The 12,237-nt window shown below is 45.0% G+C and overlaps 1 long non-coding RNA gene across 1 annotated transcript in view; it reads right to left on the reverse strand.

Moving 5' to 3' along the window:
* Nucleotides 1-1,691: 1,691 nt before the first annotated feature.
* Nucleotides 1,692-12,237, reverse strand: part of LOC144821848 (uncharacterized) — a 148,729-nt gene continuing 138,183 nt past the window's right edge. The window contains exon 3 of the long non-coding RNA XR_013608471.1: nt 1,692-2,435. This is a non-coding gene — a long non-coding RNA (uncharacterized LOC144821848). The remainder of the gene's footprint in view (nt 2,436-12,237) is intronic.

A 12,237-nucleotide genomic window follows, 5' to 3' on the forward strand; every position in this document is an offset into this window, starting at 1 on the left:
GTATCATGTGATACTTCTATGTGTGCTTGTGTCAGTCAGCACTGATGAAATCAGGAATAGTGTAAAGGACATGAAATTTCATTCGACCCCTGATGATATCCCGTTCACGTATGTTCCACCATCAGCTCCTCAATAGCCTCCTATTTACTGTGAGGGTCATCCAAAGAAAGGAAGCAATAGAATTAAACATTTTTTTTAGACCTATTTACTTTCACAAACCTTAAAACCAGGAGTAGCTCCCTCCTGACTGATGTATTTGCCAAGAAAAGATCTCTCACAGTCAGTGGCGACTGGTGACGTTTGAAAGTGGCGAGGTGTACAATTATCACCGTACTGCACTGAGACAAGCAAGCAAGCCCGAACAACCTATGAGGGATTCGGGGTGGATTCTCACCCGAGAACATTTTGAAAAAAGAGTGGGTAAGTGGTGCATTTTCAAGCAAATTTGAGAAAGCAGGAAGGTTAATAAAGCAGTATGATTGAATTATTTATCATTTAAGAAATTGCCAATTTTTATGCGCTATAGAGGACAATCTTTGCGTATGCTGATGTTATCATTTGCCCATATTAACTTTTGAACACACTGATACACTTGTAATGGTTTTAACTATACAATAAACACATTCATTGACTGTGAATATGATGACACTATTTCCTTAAATTAATTTTCTGTTTTCATGCAAGAAATACCATTTAAAAAAAAGTTCAACAGTGACTTCACTACAATATTCTGAATGAGAGAGCCAAGGGGAGTTGCATGAGGTAGTGAGACCAAGAGGAGCTGTGTGAGGGAGAGAAACCAAGGGGAGCTGTGTGAGGGAGAAAAACCAAGAGGAGTTGTGTGAGGGAGAGGAACAACATACCTATTTCGAACAAATTGCCTGCTAAACAACTAAGAATGCTTTAAGTAAATAAACAATTGCAAGACAAGGTTAATCGCCATTTCCTGTGCAAATCTTATTAAGCGGAAATGGGATAAAAAGCTGCATTTTACAGCCTAATTTTATTTTTCATAAATAGAACATAGGCCTGGCTTCTTAGACCTCCTTTTTTGGCAAAGTGTCCAACAGGCAAGAAGTTCTGGGGTTGGTATCTCCCTCTCAACATGTTTGTATTGAGGATAATAGGATGGGTAGGGGCTAATAATCACAAATAATGTTTATAATGTTGCATAAATAGGTTGAATCTGTCTACAAAGCCAGTGCCTACGCGAGATTTAGTGGCATTCAAGATGGCCCAACAGAGTTAAATGCTTACTTATGCCATAGAATATTATATTGGTTAGTGTTCACTTTTTGAAACTCAATATCATGCAAAAAGGCAACTCACATAAACTAAAAACACATAGAAACAAGTAGAGATAAAATATATACATTTGTTTTCCCTACCTTTAGTGCATGTCTGTTTCCTTTGTGAATCATTTGTTAAAAGCCACGTACACAGGAGGTGAATGAAATCTTCATATGATATAATTGGCTACAAATAGAAGAAATATTCATTCGAAGAAAAAAAGTAATTTAATCTTATAGAAAGTCAAAGAAGCCTTGAGCCGGATAGCTTCACAGTTAGAAAACCCCAAAGCCAGTTGCTCAACGAGTTATGTAGAATACTTTATATAGATTTACATTTAAACAATCAAATATGGTAAAATCCTGTCAAAAATCAATATTTAGAGACAGATGACCACAATCTTTGTGTAGAGAAGATTTAATAGTACAATAAGTATGTTATATACTTTTTAACACCCATGTAGCCATCAACAAAATATTACTAGGAGATAATTATACATGTGCCAACAAGCAAACAAACATTGTTTTATCATTTATCAATCCGAAATGAGCCAACATTCATATCCCTTGCATAAAAATGTAAGTGCACCCTTATAGATTTTGCATCACTGTAGATGGCGTTTAGAATCAGATTCTGCTAAAGCAATGGGCTTGATCAACATGAAGTGCTGCCATCTTTACATAATTGTTTGAACTTTTTTATGATGTGTTGAGCATTACGTTTGAGGTAATGAGTCATGTGTAGATCTAAAGATATGCAATGGTCTCACATCTAGTCTGCTCTTCTTCAGTTGTACAGGATAGTAAACCATATCCATTCAGAAATGAAGCCCATCATTATAAATTAAGTAATCTTATTAAAAATTCTATGTCAGGACCGGAGGCTCAGATTATACTTTGTCTTTCTCTGCTTTATTAACATCAAAATCTCATAGCAGCCAGAAAGATGAATTTAATAAATCTTTGAATGTGGACAAAGAAAAAATATCAACTCCCGTAACACCCAGGGAGGCATCCGAGAAGATAGTCCTTTCATTGTGTCCATAACCATATCCAATACATAGTCCTTTCACTGTGTCTGTCCATCCTCTTTCTTCGCGCGAGTCATGCAAATTCATCACTGGTCCTGTTTTAATCTGTCATTTCCTAGAAGAAGGGAGACAACGTAAGGGTTTCAAGAAAAAAAACAATGCAAAGGTACAAAGTTCAACAATGGCATACGAGAAAAACACTGTAACGATAACATTTCCCAACCAAGATAGGAATTCTTATAAACATGAATCGGTTACTTACCATCATATGGGTCGGTTCGCACAAAACCGTGCCCCGGGTGAGATAATTCTCGCCTCCGTGTCCTTAATAGAATTGAAACTTACCTTTACGGTGCTAGGCAAATTTCTATTCTATGTCAGGACCGGAAGCTCAGGTTATGCTAGTTTAAAGCTCACTTACCACCAACTGAGCAACCTCCAAAACCGGTTTGTAGTAAAACATTTTAATGGTCGAGTCTGAGGACCAATCCGCTGAACCCATCAAGTCCTCTAGACGAGCCCCTAGAGAAAAAGCCTTAGAAGCCATTGCACCCCTGGCTGAGTGGGCTCCAAATTGCTTTGTGTCAATACCCGATTCCTGCATGACCCAACGCACCCACCTGGCTTTAGTGGGGGAAGAGACAGCCTTGTTCGTTTTTTTCACAGCAATAAGAAGCTGTCGTTCGCCCGGAGTTCTTGAGTTATTTCCTCATATGCGTTGAGACAGTTCAACACACATAATTTTAGGACGTCCTGAAAAGCCAGATATGAAACCGTCCGGGTATGAGACTTAGTACGCCGTCCCACCCTGAACACTACTACGTCTGGGGAAAAAGCTCTCACTGAGATGCCCAATGCCCGAACATCGGAAACTCTCCTGTAGGAGACTAAACATAAAAACATTGCCAACTTGGACGAGATTTCTTTTAGGGATAGATACCTATTCGGCTGCCAAGACACTAAAAGGTTCAACACTAGGTTGACGTCCCAAAGGGCAGAATAACTTGGTTCTAGAGGTAAGGAAAGACGGATACCACGCACAACTCTGCAGACAAACGGATGTTCTCCCATAACAGAGCCCAGTCTATTGGGATATGACCCACCGAAATTGCCGACCTTATCGCATTGATTGAGCGAGACGCCAGCCTTTCTGTTACCAAGTCTGTCAAGAAGTTCAAGATTAGAACAACACCTGCGACCAAGGGATCCAAATTCCTTCGAAGACACCAACGAACCCATCTTGTCCAGGCGAACTGATAACGTTTCGTGGTGCTATCTGCGCAGGCCTTTGACAAGAGGACTTCAGCCTGTCTCGAAAGGCCCGACAGCATCCACCTGTAGTGTGTTTATCTAGGTACCTGTATCGATATTCCTATTCTTTGCCCTTGTCCGGTTATAAGTCAATAATATCCCTACAACGGCCTAGAAACCCGTTTCATAAATTAGTCATAGCGCATGCTTTCACATTAAGCAAGCACTATTCCTCCAGCCCCCTAGAAAGCACACCGAGTTCTTAAACAAATCCAAGCCTCCAGCAACCTGGGAAATCCCCGCCTGCTATTGTTTTGATTTCGTCCGAGAACTCCTGTAAAGCACTGTAAGAACGACCAGTTCTTAGTGACATCTTTATTGACGTCTTATGTCCATCCTTACGTCAAACCCGGCACCTTTCAGGTATAAATATACCAACGCTGCCTTAAACAAGGAAACGGTGGTGGTGAATCTGGACCAGCGACTACTTGCCGGAGAGCCCAGCTGATGAGAGCCCACGGAAGCTGCCCCTCCCTTTTGACGCGCTGAGAGAGACGCTGTCTTTTCTCTTGCCGAGAAATCCAGCTTCCAGCGTTTCCAGCTCGCCTTTGCGGGTGACTGGGATACCGAGTCCTGAGAAGAGAGATACCAGCCCTCCTGCCTTCAAATCCCCAGGTACTGAACTGACTAAACCCTTACAGAGAATTCTTGAGTCAGATTCTTGGCAAACAAACTTAACTTAAACTGCTACTTACTTACTCCCTCCCACGTATTAGGCTTAGGTCAGGTACACCGGGGTAGGCGTAGTTAGAAGCACCAGTTGAGTACGATTAGTCAATGTATATATGTATGTATCTATTTTATCCATTTTAAAGTATCATATGGCTAAGAAACCATCTCCATGCTTTTACAGTATTATTTCATAATCCTGCTTTTACTATGTGCATTCTACTTAACTCTAAGTATTACAATTGTAGCAATTCATTTCTCTTGTATGAGAAAAGAGACTGATCAATAAATAACACCTTTTATTGAAAACGCCCGTCTCTTCTTTTCTCTGCAATCTGGTGAAACTAAGTACGCACGTATTGACTGAGTGAAATAGCTGTCTTTTGTTTTCACACGACTCTAGAGATACACTCTTAATCAGGGAGAGCAAAGTTGTCATGTTTTATGGTTGTCAGAAACTAAATCCCTTCTTGTCTATCCAGGGAGGTTAAACTCCTCCTCGCCTGTTCGAGAAAGTTTCTAGTGAACTCTGAGCTAGCTGGCACAGAAACTTAAATCTAATATTGTCAGTAGAGACCTAGTTAACCACAGTCCTACGTCTACACTACTGAAGATATTATTCCAATGCGCAGAGCCTATTGGGAATATAGGAACTACACTACATGGCGCCCAACGGTTTGGTAAGGCGATAAATCTAACGCAAGGCATTAGAGTAACTCAGTCGTGCTTTTTCACACAGACCCTTTCTCCCGTAAATACTCCAAAGACGTCTGGAGTGGATCAAAGGTTAAAATCCGCCAGAACTTAGTAGGAAGAGATTCCTATGTATAGTTTTTGGTTTATTCAACGTTGAAGGATACAGTGTTCCAAAATATTGTGCACCTAATCTTTGTTTCCTTGGAAACCTGATCTGCAACAAAAAACCTTCCTGTCAGTAAAATGTCAGACAATGAAGAAGAAAGGGAGGCAGCTAGAATAGCAGCTCAACTCCTAGCGGATGACACAAGTCTCCTGCAGACTTACCCGGACGCAATACTCATCCCGGTCAACATAAGGAAAACTATAACTATTAAACTTATAGAAAATGGACTAACACCAAGAGGTGGTACAGTCATATTCGTAATTGAGGCACACGAATATCGTCAGACAGAGGTATTCTATTCATGGATAAACTTTCCAGCAGCAAACCCTGTCACAAAAGAATTCCACTATTATAAAATAGAGGAACCTCCGGAAGTGTACACTCCTTTCGAGGAAGTGGAAATCCCTTTAAAATACCAAGAGCACCTGCTCTGGTTTAAAGGCGCCCTAAAACATAATGATCACATCACCAGGCTCGGTCCACTAGGTAGACCAGGAGCAACCTGGCCGGTTTTAGCCGGCTACACACCACATCCAGACATTGAAAAAATGTCTATACCAGAACTTCTAGTCCAACTAAAATTACTAATTAAAATACATAGACAATTAGTCCAATATGTAATGCGGACTTCAACAGTCCAACCAGCTATTAAAATTTCACAGCTGACCCCTCATCAGGGGAACACAAATAAAATCACACCACAGAAGAAAACAAGTTACTTACCTGTAACTTTGGTTCCCCAGTATTGGTAACTTTCATAGATTCCCATGCTTTTGTATCATTCCCCGTCGTCGGAATGGGAGTCTCGGTAATAAAAAATACCATAGTAGTAGGTACAAAAGAGAAAGGAAAGGCCTAGGCCTCATTCCCTTTTGTAACATATCAGCCTCTTTTTGTAAAAGAGACCAAATTTTAGGCATCAGCCAATCAGAAGAGCCTCACCCCTGGAACCTTCCTGAAGGAACCTCAGAGCCTCAGATTTTCGTAGCCGTTGTGTGCTAGACGCCCTACATGCTGAAGGCTGAGCTTTCCCCGGGGAGGTGGGTGGGCGCATGGGAATCTATGAAAGTTACCAATACTGGGGAACCAAAGTTACAGGTAAGTAACTTGTTTTCTTGCCCCAGTATTGGAACTTTCATAGATTCCCATGCTTTTGTATCAGAATAGCAAGCAGTAAACCATCATAAACACATTTTGTAAATAAGTACCTTATAACATTAAAAATGAAATCACAAAATGTGTTACCAATGGAAGGTGGGATAGAAAGGAAAGCTCACCAATCACTTGAAGAGGTTCCTCAGGACAGCCTGGTCCACCGCCGCATCATCCTGCTGCGATGACTCTAAGCAGTAATGCTTAGTGAAAGTGTGCACGCTGCTCCAGGTAGCAGCCCTGCAAATGTCCTTTATATGTACCCCCGCAAAGAGGGCTGTTGAGGATGCCACTGGTCTCGTTGAGTGAGCACAGATCCTGCCCCCCAGAGGTTTTCCTGCTATGTTGTGGCAATGCAGAATAGCACTCGAAATCCATCTTGAGATCCCCTGTTTGGACAGAGGGAGACCTTTGCTTGGACCACCAAAGGCAATGAACAATTGCGAAGTCTTTCTAAATTCCTTGGTACGGTCTAAGTAAAATTTTAGACATCGTTGTAAATCCAGAGTGTGCAATGTCTTCTCCGCTGGAGTGACTGGGTTTGGAAAAAATGTCTTTAGAATTACTGGTTCATTTAAGTGAAAGTCTGTAGGAACTTTAGGAATGAATCTTGGGTTCGTCCGGAAGATGACCTGCAACTCCCCCACTCGCCTAGCCGATGTCAGGGCTAAGAGTAGTGCCAATTTCCATGACAAGTATTTCAAGTCTGAGCGGTGAATTGGCTCAAATGGTTTCTTCATCAGTTGAGCCAGGACCAAGTTTAAATGCCAAGTTGGAGGAGGAGGTCTCACTGGTGGATAGACCCTGAACAGGCCTTTGAGGAATTGCTTGACAATTCTTGAAGACCATAATGAAGGAGCAGAGTCAGATCTCCTGAATCTTGAAATTGCCGCCAAATGGACCTTGATCGTAGAATGGGTCAGATTAGACTTTGCTAGCGAGAGTAGATAAGGCAGGAGTTGATGAGGTTTTGAGTAAAAGGATCAACCTTTTCCTTTTTACACCAAATACAAAACCTTTTCCATTTTAATCTGTATGTCTTGTTTGTTGAAGGTGCTCTTGCCTGGGAAAGGATGTCCTTGATCTCCTTGGAAAGAGGGACATTCATGAATTCTCGCTGGTCAGGAGCCATGCAGTCAGGTGTAATGATTTTGGGTCTGGATGCCAAACCTGCCCTCCGGACATTGTCAGAAGATTCGGAACCTCCTCCAGCAGGAATGGAGGAACTAGCGACAGCAGATGTAGTTCTGTGTACCAAAATTGTCTCGGCCATGCTGGGGCTATTAGGAGTATTTTGCATGGTTCCGTCTTCATCTTCCTGATAAGGCGTGGAATCAGGGGAATTGGTGGAAACGCATAAAGAAACCTCCCCGTCCAGGCTATTGACAGGGCATTGCCCAATGAGCCTTGATGGTGGAACCTGCTGGCGTATGACCGGCATTTCTTGTTGGTTGGCGTTGCAAATAGGTCCACCTCCGGTGTGCCCCATGTTTGAAATAGTAGATCCAGAACCTGCTGTTTTAGTTCCCACTCGTGACTGACTGAGGATAACCTGCTCAGTCTGTCGGCGCCTTCGTTCAGCACTCCTGGTAAGTGCTCCGCCTTTAGTGAAATTCTCTGAAGAATTGACCATTCCCATATCTGTTGAGCTTCTCGCGACAAGAGGAGTGATCTCGTTCCTCCTTCTTTGTTCACATAATGCATAGCTGTGGTGTTGTCCGTCCTGATGAGCACTTGTGAACCCTGGAGTCGCAGAAGAAAAGCTTGAAGAGCTAGCCTGATCGCTCTCAGCTCCAACAGATTGATATGCAGTTTTTGCTCGCGAGGAGACCAATGGCCGCTGACCTGCAGATCCTGCATCACTGCTCCCCATCCCTCCAATGACGCATCCGTCGTTAGTATTTGAGGCGATGGTACGCTTGCGAAGGATAGACCTTGGCACAAATTGTCTTGATGTGACCACCAAATCACTGCCTCCTTCATCTCCCGAGTGACAACCAACTTGTCCTCGAACGATCCGTGCACTTGTTTCCATTGGAGGTCCAGTTGTTCCTGCAGGGGACGCATCCGCAGTCTGCAGTGTGGAATTAAGGGAATACATGATGACATCACCCCTAGCAGCGACTTGTAGCTGCGTACAGAAAGACACCTTTTTACCCGAAGGTTTCGTGCCAACCGTTACAGTTTCTCTATCCTCTCTGGAGTAGGAAACGCCCTCGAGAGCCTTGAATCTAACACTGCTCCTAGGAACCGTGCTCTTCTTGAGGGCATCAGCGTGGATTTTTCTCTGTTCAAAGTGAGCCCCAGATTCTGGAACAGATTGGTGCAAGCCTGCACAGCGTCCTGCGCTAACCTTCTGGACGGGGCCTTCAGTAACTAATCGTCCAGATAAGGGAAGACCTGGAAGTGGTTCTTTCGCAGAAATGCTGCCACCGGTGCCAGCACCTTCGTGAAAATCCTTGGGGCAGAGCGAAGAACGAACGGCAGAACCCTGAACTGAAAATGGCTCTTGGCTACTGTGAAGCGTAGGAACCTTCTGTGTGCTGGGTGAATCGGGACATGGAAGTACGCGTCCTCCAGATCGAGCGTGCCCATGAAATCCCCCGGGCTGATCATCTTCAATATGTCCTGTAGGGATACCATCCGGAAGGATAGGGAGACGAGATAGGTATTTAGCTCCCTGAGGTCTAAGATGGGGCGCCATTTTTCCAGCGTCTTTCTCACCAGGAAGAATCTGGAATAGAAACCTTCGCCCTGTTGTTTGGAGGGGACCGGCTCTATCGCCCCTTTGCGGAGCATGTGTTGTACTTCGAGCCTTAGGAGACGCAGATGTTTCGATGGAACGGCTGCCGGGGGCCTGGGTGGAGGGACTTCCATAAATTCCAAAGTATGTCCTCGCCTTATGATGTTGATCACCCAACGGTCCAATGTTATTTTGGACCAATTTTGAAGGAATTTTGACACCCTGCCTCCAACTGATGATTTCTTGGAGGAGGGAACAGTAGGCAGAGCCAGGAGGCCGCTATTGGCGCTTGGTCGTGTCTCGTCCACGGGCAGCCTGCTTGCCCTTGTTGTAAGGCCTCGAGTAACCCGAAGATTGGCCCTGCCTTTGCTGGTATGACTGGCGGTTTTGCTGGTATCCTGAGCTGTTTGAAGAATAGCGTTGCTGCTGTTGTTGGTATGAACCTCTATAACCACCTCCTCTGCCTCTCGAACCTCTGAAGGGAGATTTGCGATACTGTAGGGTACCTAGCGACCTGGCTGTTTCTGTGTCCTTTTTGATCTCTTGAAGAGTATCATCTATTAATTTCCCGAATAGGGCTTCGCCATCGAAGGGCAGATCAAGGACCTTGTTCTGAATTTCCGGTCTAAACCAAGTCGCCTTCAGCCACCCTTGGCGTCTTAACACTGCCGCTCCTGCCAACGCCCGAAAGGACGTCGTGGCAATGTCCATGGCACAGTCTATAATTTCCATAGAGACCGCCTCACCCTCTTGTAAAGTCTTCTTTGTTTCCGCCACTGACTCCGGTGGAAGCTGTTCCAGATATGGAGCTACATCACACCATAATTGGCGATCATATCGTCCTAATATCGCCAAAGCATTGGCGGCACGTATTAGCAGGCTAGCCATCGATGAAAACCGCTTGCCCGTGTTATCCAGTCGTCGTCCATCCTTGTCAGGAGGGGCCGTTAAGGGAGCAGAGGGGTTCCGCGACTTCCTCTGTGCTGCCTGTGAGACGACAGAGTCAGGTTTTGGATGGCGCGTTAGCGCTGCGGGTCCATCATCTGGTGCTTTATACTTTTTATCCAGACGCGGTAGCACAGGGACCACCGTCGCTGGGTTTTTCATAGCTTTCAAACCTTCCTCCCACAAATGATCCACAATTGGAATCGACCTTGTTGTCTTGCGGTGTGTTTCTTTGAAATCATATAAGAAACAGTCCGTGGTTTGAGCGGGCATTACCAGTTTAAATCTCCCAGCTGCACGTTCCATCAGCTGGTGAAAACTGCCGATGTCAGCAGGAGGTGAATCTACCAAGCCTTGATGAGGCGAAGCTTGGTCTGGGATGATGTAGTCATCATATTCATCCCCATCATGATCCGACTCTTGGTTATCATTGGATGATTCATCATCCTCATCACCATCCCCATCCGGGTCATCGGCTGGCTCTGACGGAGCCTGAGGCACCGGCCGCTGAGGTTGAGGTGGCGTCTGTATCGGAAGTACCGGAGTGACTACAGATGAGGGGTTCCTCACTGGTGTCGAAGAAGCAGACCTACGTGGTGTTGGTCTTTCTGCTTTTGACTTATAGTCCTGCAACATCTTGTGGAGGTCATGCAGGAATGTTGTAGGAACCGAAGTCATGTCTTGTGGCACATAGCCCTTAGAGTGGGCCATTTGATAATATTCTCCTTCCCCTTGGTCATATGCCCCTTCTGAATCTGTCTCTTGACTCTTGATTAGTAGCTGAGACGGGCTATTGGCATATTCATAAGCATCCCGTCCGTCTTCCTCAGATTCTCCCTGGTCCAACAACAAAGTTGGCGGTAAAAGGGTCACCCTTCTCGGGGATGTCATCTCAGGAGTGATTCTCGTTAAAGAAACCGTCACTCGTCTCTCCGTAGCCAGTATCGTCGATGGTTCCGTCGACGCCGGAGATATCCTCGCCGACGATATTGGAATTACAGATGTCGTCGTCGACACCACCGTCGATGAGCCCGCCGAAGTTGTAGATATTGTTGTCGTCGTCGATGCACTCGTCGACGACACCACCGTCGTCGATACCGTTGTCGACGCCGTCGTCGTCACTGCCGTCGACGATGATGGTTTCCTCGTCGACGATGTTAATGAAGCCGTCGATGACGTCTTCGTCGACGATGTCGTCGGCACATCTCCCGTCGACGCTGCCGTCGACGATACCTTCTTCGACGACGAAGCTTTCGTCGACGATTCTCCCGCCGACGAGCCCGTCGACGGGACCAATTGGATTTTGGGCTTCATTTTCTTCGTCGACGGACCCACCGTCGATAATGTCTTTGTCGTAGAGGACTTAGAACTCCTCTCTGAAGAATGTGAGGAGGGTTTTTTGAAGGCTGGGTCTGTCTTCTCACCCTTAGGAGGCGAAACCAGTTCTGCCTTATCCTTCCCACTGCGGTGGGGGGAACTTCCTGAACCCCGGCTATCAGACTCTCTGGGGGTCTTTTTAGAAGCCTTTCAGGGGCGCCCAACAGATGAAGATGGGGAACCTCTACCCCTTTTCACTGACCTTTTTGAGGAAGCAAATGAAGACGATTCCTCCTCATCACTGGAAACTCCATGTTTCCTCTCCTTCTGCCTCTGTAGCCATGTAAGCAGTCTTCGAGCACGATCTCTCAAGGTCTTGGTGGAGAGAGTGCGGCAAATTTTGCAGTCCTCTGCCTTGTGATCCGGATAAAGGCAGTAAATGCAATCTTTGTGTTTGTCCTCCACAAACAGCCTTTTCTTTCCACAGGTGGAACAGGGCTTGAAAAGGGCTTTCTTTTTCTCAACTTCAGGCATCCTGAAGAAAAGGAGAGATTTCTGAAGTAAAACTGAAGAAATCCTGAAGAAAAAACTGTAGAAATCTACTTGAAAGTGTTGAAAATAGAGCAGAGCTCAATGGAGACTCCCTAGCACAACGTGCGGTAGAAAATCTGAGGCTCTGGGGTTCCTTCAGGAAGGTTCCAGGGGTGAGGCTCTTCTGATTGGCTGATGCCTAAAATTTGGTCTCTTTTACCAAAAGAGGCTGATATGTTACAAAAGGGAATGAGGCCTAGGCCTTTCCTTTCTCTTTTGTACCTACTACTATGGTATTTTTTATTACCGAGACTCCCATTCCGACGACGGGGAATGATACAAAAGCATGGGAATCTATGAAAGTTCCAATACTGGGGCAACATACAG

This window comes from Lissotriton helveticus, chromosome 2_2, assembly GCF_964261635.1.
Source record: "Lissotriton helveticus chromosome 2_2, aLisHel1.1, whole genome shotgun sequence".
Lineage (NCBI taxonomy): Eukaryota > Metazoa > Chordata > Amphibia > Caudata > Salamandridae > Lissotriton > Lissotriton helveticus.